General features: G+C 37.8%; 1 protein-coding gene across 1 annotated transcript in view; it reads right to left on the reverse strand.

Moving 5' to 3' along the window:
• The window catches only part of KCNH8 (potassium voltage-gated channel subfamily H member 8), a 384,883-nt gene that overhangs the window by 147,952 nt on the left and 219,372 nt on the right, over positions 1-17,559 (reverse strand). The window lies entirely within an intron of this gene.

Below are 17,559 nucleotides of genomic sequence, written 5' to 3' on the forward strand. Positions count from 1 at the left end.
GTGTTCTTCCCCAGATTAAGGAAATTTCCAGCTATAATTTGCTCAAATAAACCTTCTGCCCTTTTTTCTCTCTTGATCTTCTGGGATTCCTATGATATTAATATTATATGTTAATAAGTTGCTGCGTTCCCTAAATCTATCTTTGTAATCCATCACCTTTCCTTCCCTCTTCTTTTCAGCTTCAATATTTTCCATACTTTTATGATCTACACCACTGATTCATTCCTCTGCTTCATCCATCCTCATTGTTATGGCATCCATAACAATGTATCTTGGTCATAGCATTCTTACTTTGGGCCTGACTAGATTTTAGTTCCATTATCTCTGGAATAAGGGATTCTCTAGCTTTTATCAAGCCCAGCTAGTATCTTTTTTTTTCCCAAGCTCAGCTAGTATCCTTATAATTATCTTAAATTCTAGTTCAGATATCTTACTTCTATCCATATTGATTAAATCCCTGGCTGTTATATCTGCTTCCTGTTTTTTTCTTTTGGGGTGAATTCCTCCATCTTGTCATTTTTTACAGAGAGCCGGAAAAAAAAGAAAACCTATTTCCTAGGTGGGTTTTTGTCTGTTTGTTTAAAGAAGCTAAATCTAAAAAATAAAAATATATATATTAAAAATATATATAGTATATATAAATAAAAATTATAAGTAAATACAAATTAAAAAGGAATTAAAAATAAAATAAAATAAAAAAGTAAAAATTAAACTAGATTGTTTCCCCTAGAGCTAAAGCTTTGCAGCTTTCTTGACAATAGACTTGGTGTGAGCAAGAAGTCTGTGTTGGTCTTCTGGAGGAGGGTCCTGTTGCACTGATTCTCGGGCAGACTAGTCCTAGCAGAGATGCACTTACAGGGAGCAGGGTGGGCAGGGCGTGGTGCAAGCAGTTCCAGTCTTCACTTGGTGGTGCTGTTTAACTCACTAAGGTTTGGTCCCTGCTGACAGGCAGAGGCAAAACAGTGTGGCCCCCTTCCCAAAGCTGAGAGTTTGTGCTCACCACTCTTCAGAAATCCCTCACAGAAGAGCAAACAATCACTCCTCTTGCATCCCCAGCTTCCATCAGATCTCTGCCTTCACCTTGTCTGTATCTGAGCCTACTGCCTGCCAGGTGGCACCATACTCCTGTGTTTTATCTCAAGAGCACTGCTGGATTTGAAAACTCCAAGTTTTAGGGACTCCCATGATATGGAAGCATGCTAATCCTCTGGTGAGGGTCTTGTCATACTTTCGCTCTTTGCTGGCCCATCTCAGGAAAAGCCCAACCAAATAGCAGTTCATTGTTTATGGCAAAGTAGAGCCAAAAATCCAGCACCCAGTTGAGTCCTCAGCTGGCATATCTGCTCATATGATTGGGAACAGTGCAGAAGGGTGGCACTACCTGTCCTTTTTGTGACTCAGGGGATCCTCAGACCATGCTGAAACTCCTGGGTCTTTACCCTTCTTCTCCCACCTAGATCACCTTTAAACCAGGCATGACCCAGATGGTGATGGACTTCTGAAGCTTTAGATTTTGTGCTCCCCTGCTTACAATATCTTGTGTTGTCCCTTTAAGCAAGGCTCCCCTCCACAGTACCTGCAGTCCTTATCTCCCTTCTACATTCTAGAAGGTTTTCACTTTCCTACTTGAAGACTTGCAATTTTGTCATCTCAGTCCTAAGATTCCTTGGGTGTTCAGAATGATTTGATAATTATCTATCTGTGTTCCAGGGACGGGGCAAGCTTAGGGTCCTCCCACTCCCCCATCTTAACTCCTCTCCTTAAAAAATGATTTAATTCAAGAATGGCATATATATTGCAAAATGCACTGGTCTTAAGTGGACAGCGTGAATTTTCCCAAAGCTAATCATTTTTGTCATTACTAATGGATAGATATAACTAGGACCAGAACATAAGAAACTTCTTTGATGATTTGTCCAGTCATTAACTCCCAAAAGATCCCATAATTTTGCTTAATTAATTAGGAAATTTATATAAATGAATCAATAGTATGTACGTGTATATAGATTCTTTCATTAGACATTGCATGTGATCAATTTGGTATCACATTCACTTTTATTGTTATGTAATATTTCTTTGTATGATTATACATAAATTCACTTCTTAATTTTACTATTGATGAAAACTTGGGTTGTCTCCAATTTCGGCTATTACAGTTAATGCTCTTAGAAATACACACACACACACACACACACACACACACACACACACACTACCTTTCCCTGTATAGTTAGTTATAGGTATGCCTGTTGACTCTATGAGTTGAATTGCTGGGACATAATTATATGTTACTTTGCCAGTAGATTCTGGCAAAAAGTCTAACAGAGACTGTACTAATCTACATTCCTACACACAATGCATGGAATTTCACATTGTTCTATATCTTTCCCCCATCCTTGGTGATTTGTCTCTTAATTTATTTTAATTTTTTTCTACTCATTCTAGTGGTGGTGAAATTATTTTCATTTTCCAAATGATATCAAGCACATACTAATTGCATACTTGAATATCTGCTTTCATGAAACATCAGTTCAAGACTGCTGTCTAATGAAATACATTTTCCTCTTTTTTCTTTAATTGATTTGTAAGAATTGTTATTATATATTCTGATTGTCGGTTGTGTTCTGTCAAAGTAATTTATGCCTATTGCCAAGATCATTAAAATATTCCACTATGGTGTCTTCTAGGAGTTTTATTTTTTTGACTTTAACATTTTATCTACAATCCTTTGCTGCAAGTGATTCTGTGTATTGTGTGATGCAGGAGTCAAGATTTATATTTTCCCAGGTGGAGATCCAATTGATCTAGCACCATTTTAGAAAACACTACCATTCTCCCCAAAGTATTCTAGTGCCACATTTGTCATAAATCTGATGATCGTATAAGCATAGATCTATTTCTGGTCTCTACATTTTGTTCCAATGGCCTACTAATCAGATACCAGCTTTTCCAGTACAGTCAGAAATGGATATGCTTAAGCTCTATCAAAGGATTCTCATATGCATTTAAAATATGAGTAATATATGACTTTTAATGCAAACGTTGATTAGTCACAAATCTGAAGTATTACATTTTTAAAAAATTTAATGAAATAAAATATTCAGTATTGGAAATACTGGAACCATGCTTCTCACTTTAGCACATTATGATCTCATAGCTATTTTTATGATTATGATCAGTAGAAATTGCTCATGTATTTGTGTTATGCCATAATTGCATTTCTACTTGTGGTTTCTATAATTTAGTCTATTTTAGTCTTTGTGAAGAGGAAAATCATAAAAAGATCAATAATGTTAAGTCATACCTCTCTGATTTCAGTAAGATACTAGGAGGATCAAGGATCAAGCAATAATGGCAGAGTTGGGGCACAGAGTGGTTCTTTGCTCTAGTTGTATTATAATCCAGGTCACTGAAATCAAAAGGACAGTTGGGAAACAAGACAGTATCTGGATTTCATTAATTCTCCCTTAGGGTTGTCTGAGTAGAGAGAGAAGCCCAATGACAAGTCAATATCACCTGGAATTTAAGAGTCAAGAATTCATCATGGTGGCTGGATCACCAAAACCAAGAAGGGAAATCACAAGGCAAGCAGAAATAGCATCCAAATAATCGCATATGAAAGTCAACAAGACAAGTCAGTACTAGAGGGGGACAGGAGGAATTCCAGAGCCAGTGAATACCAAGATGCACCTATAGACAGAGGCAGGGTGGAATATGAGCTTTAGGGGTTAAATCTATCCTTTGGAAATGTACACTATCAAAGGGTTACCAATTAGAGCTACAGCCATAAAAGAAACAAAGTTTTCAGTTATTTTTGTCTATATTTCACATTTAAAGTCTTTTTTTTTTCTAAGTTCTTACAAACTTTATCCTTTAAACTTATTTTAGCACATTTCTGGAGGCTAGGGAAGAAACTGTTCCTGTATCTGTTTATACAAATAAAATATAATGTCTGGTGCTTCTGTATCTGTTTGTATAAATAAAATATAGTGTTCTCAATGGTACTCTACAGAGAGCAAAACATAACTCTCAAAACCTACCAACTCTGTATCTTTCTACTTATTATATTTTCTACATATTTTAATTACTTGTTTCTTCTTATTTTCTATTTGTAGGGCAGTGGGCTATTGATGTAAAGATGAATAACTAAAAGTTTACAAAGACACATCTATTGTTAAAAATCACCTACTCATGTACTCAGGAAAAGGTCTTGTCCTCAAATTAACTTTTTATTACATTAAGATTGTTTTACGGGGCACCTGGGTGGCTCAGTGGTTAAGCCGCTGCCTTCGGCTCAGGTCATGATCTCAGGGTCCTGGGATCGAGTCCCGTATCGGGCTCTCTGCTCAGCAGGGAGCCTGCTTCCTCCTCTCTCTCTCTGCCTGCCTCTCTGCCTACTTGTGTTCTCTCTGTGTCAAATAAATAAATAAAATCTTAAAAAAAAAAAAAAAAAAAAAAAAGATTGTTTTACTAGCAATATGGATAAAACCACATTGTCTTTGTCAGGTTAGAGTCAGAAAGTGCTACAAAATTCAGTTTACTCAGGATTGAACACTATCACAAACCAGAAGTCTAGGGTTTTATTCCAAGAAGTTGTTTTCTGAGGCATTACTCAAAGTACTCACTCAAAGCAAGTACTCCAAATGTGGTATTAGGCTGTCACTAGTATGTTACTTGACTTGGGGTAATTTTTGATGAATCCTATACTTGAGCTAATGCTCTTTTCTTATTTAGCATCTGAATGTCCATTAGTACTCATACTATGCTGAATACGTATTTATGTGCAAGCAGTAATATCTCTTTTGCTGTTGGAGAGATTCAAACATGACTGTTTCTCAATATGCTTCAAAGCACCTGGGTAGCTCAGTCGTTAAGCGTCTGCCTTAGGCTCAGGTCATTATCTCAGGGTCCTGGGGTCGAGACCCACATGGGGCTTCCTGCCCAGCAGGATGCCTGCTTCTCTCTCTCCCACTCCCCCTGCTTGTGTTCCCTCTATTACTGTCAAATAAATAAATAAAATCTTAAAAAAAAAAAAGATTGCTATTGGCCATGCATTCTGTATATTTCAATTGTTATCAGACTTTTCATGTGTATGGTCAGTTCAAATTTTCATTCTCTTATAAAAATACATCTCTTAGTGATAAGGATTCATTTGTCTTATCCTAATAATGATGTCCAAGACAGACTGATCTGATCAATTATCATCCTCTGTCACTGTTCACTATTCTTCCTCTTTTCCTTTAGGCAGTGCTTTTAATGAGCATGTAGATTATTTCCATTTGCTTCTCACCACTTGGGAAGAACTGGTTTGGTGTCTTGTAATACACAAGACTTGAAATACATTCAAAACCTGTAACAGCAATGCTCTTGATAAATGAATGTGGAGAAAGAGCATATTTATTTTGCAAGAAAAGATCTGCATGTTGTGTTGATATTAGGTTGGGAAGTCAGTGAGTCAAAATTATACCCAAGAGAACTTTAGCCACCCATAAAGTACGTCATTCTAACACATCATCTCTCATCAAGTCCACTGTATCGCCTTTCTCTTCACCATTAAAAGAGACTGTGGCATCTTAAGTTAAGTAGCAGGTGAAGCAGCTGACCCACAACCAGTGGTCACATTGTAACTTCTTTAAAAGACTAAAATCACATTCAAGTCAATAAAATCCCCATTGAATGGGAGAAACAAAGGAAATAAGACCTATCTTGCACCTTACTTCATCTTGTCCTTAGGCTGAATGATGAGGGAAATTTCCTTTAATATTTAATATTTAAAACAGTACCTTGTTTTCCTTCTCTCTCTCCTTCTATCAGTCTAAAAGTCCTGCAACTGTACTGCAACTGTTGTCTATCATGCAAAATATAACAGTAAAAGATTGCTGTTCACCAAAATTCACATTCCTTTTTATCCAGAGGAACAGAATTGCAGCTGGAAGATAATTCTCACCCCCTTTGCCACTGGTGCGGTCACATTTGAGGTTCTTGCAATGGAAGGACTGTATGTAGATTTTACATTTTGCACATAAAATTGTGCATATTTGTCTCTCTGCACTCTTTGCTTTTCTGTTTCTGCTGCTTGGAATGGAGAACAGAGTGACCTTAGAAGCCACTAAATATGGTAGAGCCACTGTCGGTCTCAGTTCTTAAACAATGGCATACGGGAACCACCTTCCCCCTCTTCTCTCTACCAGCCTTCAATACACTCCCCAGAACATAAGTGAGAGAGAAATAGCTTTCTACATCTCATAAACCACTGAATTATTGTTGCAGCTCTTGTTACAATAGTTTACTGGACGTAACTAATACACAAAGCAAACTCCACTGCGCTCATCCTTCCATTAACTTCATAATTTAACATTTCTCATGAAATACTGTTTTGGTAGCTGGTCTTGACAGTCCAATCAGACTGTGACCTTTTGTCATTATGAGCAAGGGACTCACCCAATTCTCCAGCCTCTTCTAAGGATGGCAGCACTCCTAAGTAGTAGTTTTCCTTTTATAATTTTCAGCCAAAAATTGGTCAGTGTTATTTCAACATAAACCCCTTCCTGCAACAGCTCCTAGGCATTCAGCCTCCTGGTGTTGCTTGCTTAAAGCCAACACATTAGTCTGATCCACTGAGGTCACCTGGTATAAATTTGTCAGAGTTAGCACAGGACAACCACTTAATGTAGAACTTCAGGTAAAGAATGAGTAATGTTTTAGCATAAGTAAGTGCCATAAGAAGAAAAAGTCCTTTTATTGCTACAACCATCCTTAGCTTAATAAATCTTTCAAGAGACATCCAGGTGACCTGAAATTGGCCATACCTTCTCATCTCCCCAAAACATGTGTACAAATCCACCTGATGTCCCCATCAGGAACCTTAAAAACATGTGTGTGTGTGAACATGTGTGTACATGTGCGGATGTGCACGCCACCAGACGGATCCTGAGGCTGAAGTGAACTGTGCAGAAGTAACATGTTTCAGCACCACAAATACGAAATATCACGTCCTCATCTGTCTCTCTTCCATTAGCATCTGTTGTTTCCATTCTTTGAAAAATAGTATCTCTGTTTTCTGCTAAGCTATTAACTTCTTTTAGTTCCTTCCTGTAGATCTTTACTTTGATCATCAATTCATGCACAGCAAGAAACATTCCATCTATCTTTTCCCACCTACTTTTATGGTTGTACATTCTTAGGCTTTGTCTTGTTGTGCACCTCTGCAATGACCTTATTAGGTCTTCACATTTTTTTAAAAGGGTTGCGAATATTAAACATTTCCTCTTTTTTGGTCTTGGTCTCCCAAAAAGATGAATGAGATGAATTGCTTCATGTTTGGTATTCTAGACTTTTGTTCCCTTCCAGATTATTTCTAGTTTTTCTACACTTTATTATACATTTTGGATTATCCAGGGTAAAGAAAATTGTTTTGAAGATCTCCAAAGGAATACCACCAAAATTACTGATTTCCATGAAAACTGAAATAATAGTCATGCTATGGGCACACCATTATTAAATTTAAAATATGTGTACTTTTTTGTAATTTATCCTTTAAAATTATAATCTTAGTTTGCTTAAATATGATGATATAATAATGTTATGACTATTTGGGATGAACACTGGCTTTTATTTATTTTTTCAGAAGACATATTTATTTATTTGACAGATAGTGAGAGAGCAGGGGGAGGGGCAGAGGGAGAGAGAGAAACTCAAGCATCCTCCCTGCAGAGCATGGAGCCCCAGGTGAGACTCGATCTCATGACCCTGAGATCATGATCCAAACTGAAACCCAGTCTGACACTCAACTGGCTGAGCCACCCAGCTGCCCAATGAATAATGGCTTTTAAAAAATATAACTAGGTACAAATGTAGTGATCTGAAGGGGTAAGTGTACCTGAATGTTTATAGCAGCAATGTCCACAATAGCCAAACTATGGAAAGACCCTAGATGTCCATCAACAGATGAATGGATAAAGAAGATGTGATATATATATATATATATATAGTGGAATACTATGCAGCCACCAAAAGAAATGAAATCTTCCATTTGCGACAATGTGGATGGAACTAGAGAGTATTATGCTTAGCGAAACAAGTTAATCGGAGAAAGACAATTATCATATGATCTCCCTGATATGAGGAAGTTGAGAGGCAACATGGGGGGTTTGGAGGGTAGGAAAAGAATAAATGAAACAAGATGGGATCAGGAGGGAGACAAACCATAAGAGACTCTTAATCTCAGGAAACAAACGGAGGGTTGCCAGGGGGAGGGGGACAGGGAGAGGGTGGTGGGGTTATAGACACTGGGGAAGGTATGTGCCATGGTGAGTGCTGTGAAGTGTGTAACCCTGGCTATTCACAGACCTGTACCACTGGGGCTAATAACACATTATATGTTAATAAAAAAATAAAAAAATATAAATAGGCTGTAATCTCAGCCCTTGCACTTAGTAGCTATGTCTACCTTGAAATGTTTTGTCTTTTTACCTTTTCTAAGTTCTAATTTCTATTTAAGTGATGAAGCTAATAATTATTGCCCCTCATTTATTTACTCAGCCAATATTTATGGATCATCTAATAGAAGAGATACATGTATTGGCTAGATTCTGGGTGTACAAAGAATACTAATATTCTGTTCTTGCATTCAAAGAAATTATAATTTAGCAGGAGATATAGGAAATTATAAAGTTCAGTGATGAGTGTTCCGGAGGAATAGCTATACTAAAAAAGGAATAGTTAACTTGGAAGGTGAAGACCTAGCAGGTGAAGCTTAGGAAAGTCAAGTGCGAGATCACAAGTGATCTCTGTCCTGAGGGATGGATAAGAGTTATTGAGGCAAAAGAGAAAGAGGATGGAAGCTGCAAATATGCATTTCTTTAAAGTTCAAGAATAGGGGTGCACCTGGGTGGCTCAGACACTTAATCAACCAACTCTTGATTTTGGCTCAGCTCATGGTCTCAGGGTAGTGAGCCTGAGCCCTTCATTGGACTCCATGCTGGGCATGGATCTTGCTTAAGAGTCTTTCTCCCTCTCCTTGTGCTCCTCCCCGCACCTTGTACATGCACTCTCTCTCTCCTTCTCTCTCAAAAAAAAAAAAAAAAAAAAAAAAAAAAGAGAATAGGAAGTGATTGAAGGGTTTTTTAGGCAGGGAGATGACATGATCAAATACACATTATATCGAGACAACAACAGCAACAAAAACCTGACTCTAACATAGTGAATAGATCGTAAGAGTATGAGCAAGAAAGAAAGTTGGTCAGGGGGCGTGGCAGTCCAGTCAGAACTGATGGTGACTGGAACCGAAGTGGTGGCAGTGAAGAGAAGAGACAGTGTACCAACAGACGGCTAGTGGTGGACCACCCAGGACTCTGAGCTTGATTTTACTGGGGGATGAAGGGAAGGGGAGCAATCTGTGAAAAGCCCTATATTTACGGCTCACAGGGTCCTGTTCAGAGGTATGGGAAAATCCAGGAAGGGAAGAGGGGAGTAGTTTAGGAAAAGAAGGTGATGACTGTCTTATTTACTATCAAAGTGAATTTCCAGTCATGCTCACTTTCAAACATTCAACATCGATTTACTGCACTGTTACTGTATACCAACACCTGGAATCCAGTGTCTTCATGCCTTGCGCTGCTCTGCTTCTGAGCGGGTGGTCTTTATCCAATGGCCCTATCTGTGTTAGGTTTTTTGAAACATTCCATTCCAGCAGTGAATTTCATTCTTCCCATAAGGCCAGGCTGAGGTAGAATCACAAAAGGACGAATAACCACAAGCACTGCTTATTTCTTGTGGCCACTTTAGTAAGTTCATCTCATTCCAGATGCTCAGCCCTCATGGTCTCTCACCCCACTTCCCTATCAATGTCTCTGATCCCATCTTCACAGTCCATGACTAAAACTGACCAGCTTTACATCTATTTCAAAATATACCAGAGATGTCTTTCCTGCAATCATGGAATCATCTACACAGCCTGGAGCAGGGCACCACTGCTCTTTCACAGTCTCCCAAAAGTTTCACACTGAGGAAGGTTTTTCCAATTATTGTAGAGGCTTCTCAAGAATGGGGAAAATGCCTTCACTTTCTTCAACACACTTTTCATCATTCCATGTATGGTATCAGGTTTATGTCAGGGTTGCCTTTAAATAATTCTTAGCAGTTAATTGTTTAAAAAGATTTCTAATTTTCTGGTGGGCAGGATGTCCAGCTAAGTTGAGACTAGCATCTCTTTGCTTCTCTGCACATCCGTGGGTCTCTCTTCTGCCAGACGTGGACAGCATCCTAGTACCTAGCTTTTGGAATTGCTGAGTTCATCTCACACTCACCCTATGGAACCATTTGGGGGGGCCTTGAGAAACTTTTGGAATGTTTGCAAAAGGCAGGCAAGGCACCACAACCTATGGGATTTCTCAAGCTATCTGCTGTTTGCTTATTGGCACTGACTTATTAAGGATTAGTTACTCTAAAGTGAACTATACTGCGGGCACCTGGGGGGCTCAGTTGGTTAAGCACCTGCCTTCAGCTCAGGTCATGATCTAAGAAGCCTGCTTTTCTGCCTCTGTGCATCCTCCCCACTGCTCTCTGCCTCTCTCTCTCTCTCTCTCAAATAAATTTTAAAAATCTAAAATAATAATAATAATAATAATAATAATAGAGTGAGCCATACTGTTTAAAAATAAAGAACAGCCAGCTGTGGGACCATATGAAAAAACCATGGAGGCCTGCCTTTGGAAAAGAAGGCTATTGTTCAACTGGATGAGCCACACTTCCTGTTTTGTTGATCTGTACCATGGTTGTAAGTAAACATTAGTCTACTGCTTACTATGGGTCAGATATGTATTAGCTGGAGGAACTGGAGAAGTAAATATATTATCCAGTCCATGTCCTTTGGGAACTCATAGTTTATTTATGGTATGTGTGTGGAGTCGGGGAGAAATAGACAACTATAATAGAGGGCAGAAAAGTGAGGGAGGGAAAGCATTTAAATAATGCATGAGGGAAAACTAGCCCAGACTCCTGATAGGAGTAAGATGACTTAAAAAGACGATCTTGTAGAAGAGGCCAAAGATGCCACTTCAAGGATAAGGAGAATTTTATTAGATAAAGCTAAGGTGATGTGTTGCCTCCCCCCACCTTTTTTTATGAGAGTACCAGCTATGAAAGATATGAAAATACAAAGTATGTAGGGAATGGCACAGTTGAAGAAGTGCTGGTGGTCCAGTATGACTGGAGACACAGGAAAAAGGATAAAGTGATGATAGATAAAAAGATGAGAGTCTAGACCATGGAGGGTCTTCTAAACTATGTTGAGGAACTGCCATGTGCAATCATTTGAGTGACATCATATTGGTCCTCAACAAAAATTTAATGAACAACACATAATGAATTACATCTAGGCCTAGGTGACCATAATGTTTTCTGTTATCTAAAATATCTAAAGGGGTGCCTGAGTGGCTCAGTAGGTTGGGCCTCTGCCTTCGGCTCGGGTCATGATCTCAGGACCTGGGATCAAGCCCCACATCGGGTTCTCTGCTCAATGGAGAGCCTGCTTCCCCCTCTCTCTCTGCCTGCCTGCCTCTCTGCCTACTTGTGATCTGTCAAATAAATAAATAAAATATTTTTAAAAATTAAAAAAATAAAATATTTAAAGGGGTGCCTGGGTAGATCAATAGGTTAAGCCTCAACTCTTTATTTTGGCTCAGGTCATGATGTCAGGGTCGTGGGACCAAGCCCTATATAAGGCTCCATGCTCAGTATGGACTCTGTTTAAGATTCTCTCTCCCTCTTCCTCTGCCTTTCTCCCATCTCTATAAACAAACCTTTTTGAAAATCAAATAAAATATTTAAACAACTTCTCAATATACTCAATATATATATTTGCTTTAAAAATTATGTATTTATTTAATTTTAAAACTGTTGGCAATTGGAGAAGAGATTATTTCAACGGCAAATGCTAAGTGAATGGGTTGAAATGGGAATTATAAACCATATAAATGATGTCACTTTTACTTAGAGAGTATGAATTTTTTTTTTATACTGCAAGGAAACATATATGAAAAAGTGGGAAAAAGAGAGAATGACATAGCAGAGTTCATGTTTGGTAAGAGACAAATGGGAAAAAAAAATCCTGCATTAGTCTGCAATAAGTTTCTAAATCAAGAACTCATAATTTTCCTCTGGGTTTCTAAATTTAGTAATATTCCATTTTTAATTTCCTTGCCTTGTTCAAAACAAGCCCTATTGTTTCATATTTTATGAGCACGTGCTCCTTTTCATACTCTATTTACAGTAATAGGTAAGTCACAGGGCAGCATCATTCTCAAATGAACGCTAAGACAATTTTCCTCTAAATCTACCATTTCACAAACATTTCAGATATAAACATAATGGATTCGGATACATCGTGTAATAAGTTTTGTATCTGTCAGGCAAATGTAACTCTATTTTCCATGTATATATATCTTATCTCCTAAGGAAAAAAAATTAGAAAGAAATAACAATGATGCAATATTAATAACACTATTTTATCTGAATTACTCCATTAAGTGAAATGACTGTTTAGTAGTAAAACAAATTCAGAAAGTGACAGGCACCTATAACTTTGCACAAGATCTATTACTATAAAAAAATATTAGCATGAAAAAAATATTAGCATGAACAAATTGTATTTCAACTAGAACTTTACTGACCAATAAATGCTCTAAGAATAATGTGATTAAAAAATGAAACTTTGAAAATATGCTGTAAGCTGTATATGTTAATATTCTATGGTCCAATTATTCCACCCCTTAAAATATTCTTTTTTTTTCCCCTTAAAATATTCTAAATACATTTGATCTTCTCTTTCCTTGGAATATCCTTCATTGAGACATACAGTTCCTTGTTTCCTTGCTTCACTTCTGTTTTTATTTAAATGCCCTGTTCTTTTTTTTTTTTTTAAGATTTTTATTTATTTATTTGACAAACAGAAATCACAAGTAGTCAGAGAGGCAGGCAGAAAGAGAGGAGGAAGCAGACTCCCTGTGGAGCAGAGAGCCTGATGTGGGGCTCAACCCCAGGAGCCTGGGATCATGACCTGAGTGGAAGGCAGAGGCTTTAACCTGCTGAGCCACCCAGGTGCCCCTAAATGCCCTGTTCTTAATTCTCATTACTGACCACCTCATTTAGGATTACGATCCATTTCTTTTCCCTTCTTTGCTTTACTATTCTCCATGCAATTCACCACTATCTGACATATTACACATGTTATTTGTTTTGATTCCTGTTTATCTCTACTGGAATATAAGTCCTATAAAGGCAAAGACCCTGATTTGTTTCACTATTCTATCTCTACCAACCAAAACACTGCATGGTAAACTATAGGCATTCAATATATATTTATTTAGTTAGTGAATAAATGTGTTTTTCCATAAAGATGTCCTCTATAATTTTTTAAGTAGCAAAAAAATCATCTTAAATGTGCAACAATTAAGACATGGCTAACTAAACAGAATAGTTCATTTATATAATGGAATATTATGCAACTATTAAATGTTTATAAATACTTATAAAACTCAGAGAAATGCTTACATTAAAATCTCATGTGGAAAAATGTCACCAAAATTTGTATAGACTGTGATCACAATCATATGAAAATAAGTAGGGAAAACAACAACCAGAAAGTTTGAATGTGGAAGCAGTAGTTGTGCTGGGATGGGTGTGACTGAGGACTGTTTGTTTTCTCCCGTTTCTATTTTAAAATTTTTGTAATTAACATGGTCTACACGTCAATAGTGCCACGGTTGAAAAACTACTTACCTACATGCCCATTTTACATGAACTTTAAAACCTTTCCATATAATTCAGAGGGTGGTTGGATTATGGACATTGGGGAAGGTATGTGCTATTGTGAGTTCTGTGAAGTGTGTAAACGTGTCGATTCACAGAGCTGTACTGCTGGGGCTAACAACAAATGATATGTTAATACAAAAATTTAAAAATTAAAAAAAAACTTTCCCATATAATTCAATCATAAATGATGCAACCATCCATTCACAAAAGATGAATTCCCCATAAAGAAATATTTATGTTTATTTATTCTGAAAAACCTAAAGAAGCAACAATGAAACTGACAGTTTATTTGCAAAAATAAATGCAATTTTACTCCTTGCTTCAGTGCTTGAGTAGGTACTTTTAAGTACCTCTGTTAAGTACTTATTTGGGAGCCTTTAATAACAATAGTGAAAACAGTAGCTTACTGTTCAATGGACTCTTTTGGTTTCCCCCCAAAGCATTCTGACAACATCTCTTCACTCTTGAGATAAGACACTGGGTATGTTATACTTCTGTAGGAATCTGAAGTGATGGAGTAGTTTTCTGGTTTTGTTTTGTTTTGTTTTTGTTTTTTGTTATTGTTTAATTATTGCTATATCCTCAGGTTTAAATTTCTTCACCAGATAAATAGCTGGTCAGTAGCCGAGTGGGTACTGATTCATGTCCAGTCAATGGTTATGCTCAGTACAGCACATTGTACTTATTCAATAATCCAAATGTATTATCTGGGAATGTAGAGAGTGGGATATTCTTGTTGTCAGGTTAAAAATGCCCACATGAGACACAGGTCAAATCAGAGCCATGGCTATGAGTGCCATTCTGAGTTCTGCTTATTAAGAGACCCTATTAATCAATCCAAGGCATTGTGAAGGGTAGGGATGTGGGGGTGCAGATACAGGGGTATACAGCTGTGTAGGTTTCCAGAGGGAGGAGGGAGAACAGGAGAAAGAATGTATATGAGAGCAGGAGAGGAAAAATGGGGCAGATGGAGGGAGAGTAAAAGGAGGGAGAAACTCAAATAGTAAGAGGCAAATGAATGGTAACTTTAGACTTTTAAATATGTAGTCCGGCAATACCAGGATCGCCAAAGATTTGATGTTAAGATTTATTTGAATTCTCTCATCGCCATGAAATTTAAACTTTCTTTATTGTTAGAAATCTTTCCCTTCAGTATCCAAGTCTGTAACTTTAATATCAGTCATCTGATTAAATGGGAAAATGACATACCTTTGTAATTTTCAAGAAAATGATAAGTTGGGCTTTGCTTGTACAATGAAAGAACAATAAAATGTCTATAGTATTTCAGTTTCCACTGAGATTTATGTATTTTATCTTAACAGAAAAAGACACCCAAGAATGCTGAAAGAAAGTATTTCTTTTGTATAAAAGATTTTACTTATTTATTTGAGACAGAGAGAGAGAGCACACAAGCCAGGGAGAGAGGCAGAGGGAGAGGGAGCATCACACTCCCCGCTCAGCAGGGAGCCCAATGCTCGGCTGGATCCCAGAACCCTGGGAGCAAAACCTGAACTGAAGGCAGACACTTAGCCGACTGAGCCACCCAGGCACCCCATGAATTAAAGTATTTCTTCTGAGGCTTGAATTTTTATCAGAAAATTATAAACTATAGTTGAATGCTGTAAGAACATTACTCTTCGGTTCCACATTAAATGAGGAAAGGTATCTCAATAAAGACTATGCACAACGAAGACAGGACTTGGGAAGAAGTTTTTTAAAGCAAACATGTATCTCTAAATATCAGTAGAAATTGAACACAAGGGCGCCTGCCTGGCAGAGTCAGTTGGCATCCCACTCTTGGTTTCGGCTCAGGTTCTGATCTCTGGGTCATGAGATTGAGCCCTGACTTTGGGCTCCGCAGTCAGGCATGGAGTCTGTTCAAAAGACTCTTTTCCCCTCTCCCTCAACCCTTCCCCCTGCACTCTCTCTCTCTCAAATAAATAAGTAAATCTCTTTTTAAAATTTAATATTATTTTTTTCCAGTGTTCCAAGATTCATTGTTTATGCACCACACCCAGTGCTCCATGCAATATGTGCCCTCCATAATGCCCACCACCAGGCTCACCCAACCTCCCAACCCCTCCCCTCCAAAACCCTCAGTTTATTTCTCAGAGTCCACTGTCTCTCATGGTTCATCTCCCTCTCCAATTTCCCCCAACTCACTTCTCTCCTTTTCTCCCAATGTCCTCCGTGTAATAAATAAATCTTTTAAAAGAGAAGAAATTGAACACAGACCCCGTAAAATCATGACTTTGTTGAACAGAGAGAGGTTTCTATTCCTCTAAAACTAGTGATTAAGGCTTTAGCTAATGAGTTCCTTCTCGACTGTTACTGGAAGCCAAGCTTAGTGTCTTTCGGGCCTCATCAGAGCAAGGCAGGAAAAAGGATGAGGAGCGGAAATGAAGATGAGCCCTTTTCCTTGTTTCTGCAAATGCTGATGGAAGACTGGATGGGAGATGCACCTGGAATGATGGCCTCTAGTATTATCTGTGGTCATTTCAGTGCACGCCAGATAAAGGATGCCTGACTTAGGTAGATACACGATACCTTCTCTCAGCTTTCCTAAAAGGATGCTAAGGCAAATCTGTGGAAGTAGCTATAAAAGCCTTAGATCCTTTAAGTGGCAAATGAGTCCCCGGACACTCATGTTCTTGAAAGCTAAGGAATGTTCTGGTCTACCTTATTCCCATGATTAGCTGAACTTTCAGTTTATATTGAAGAGTGCTTGTTTCTGAAGAATAGTGGATATTAAAGCAAACTGAAGAGACAGAGGCTTGGTGACATTATTGACAATTGACAATACTTATCAGTACTGATTAAATAGTGAGTAAACTTATTTCTTAATACAATAACCTCATTAAATCCTCACAATAATGCTACTACCCATTGTACAAATGGGTTTAGGGTTTTAGTCCTCGCTTGGCCAGTAATCAGCTAGATCCTGGATAAACTGCTTACTTTTTTCTCTCTTTTCCTTCCTATATATAAACAGATACACCTGTGTTAATTACTTCACAAGCTTATAATAATAATTGCATGATAAGAAGAAACAAAGATTCTGAGATAGCAAAATTTAGTGACAGGTAAATGAATAGAAGCATTAATTAACAAAGCATTATGAAGGAGGAAAAAATAAAATAACCAGAAATGAAAACATAAATATATACTCATAAGACAAACTACATGTAGAGGAGTTCTATTCATTATTTGGGGTATAATCATTTGTAGATAAGTAAATTGTGATCTAAAAGCATTAAACACCAAATGATGGTAGTGCTGATTAATGCATTAAAGTCCCACTGAGAACCAGTGAAACAGAATTACCTAAATCAGTACGAAGTATAACCTTAAAAACATAAAACTGAGGAAATATTACCTTTTGAATATGTATGGGGTGTTTGGGTTTTCATAATAACTGGGGAGCACCGGTGGTGTGTAGTCAGTAGTAAGGATGCTGGATGTTCAGTCCCGGCCAGTATGGTCTACATGATGTATGTCTGCCCTTTATCCCCCATGACTCTCAACTGTCCTCTTGTGACTAAGGGGAATATAGAGTAAACAGATAGTACTATTGCATACCATGTTTACTTTGACTTTTAGCTTTCTGAGGATTCTTAGAGAAAGCAATTCAGAGTTACAGCATTATGGCACAGTTCATGATTCCACTAAGCCTTTGTGATCATAACAGCTAGTAAGTAGTATACACAAACTGCATTCTAGAGAGGAGCACGGTAGAATGACAGAAGA

The sequence above is a fragment of the Mustela lutreola genome, chromosome 2, assembly GCF_030435805.1.
Source record: "Mustela lutreola isolate mMusLut2 chromosome 2, mMusLut2.pri, whole genome shotgun sequence".
NCBI lineage: Eukaryota > Metazoa > Chordata > Mammalia > Carnivora > Mustelidae > Mustela > Mustela lutreola.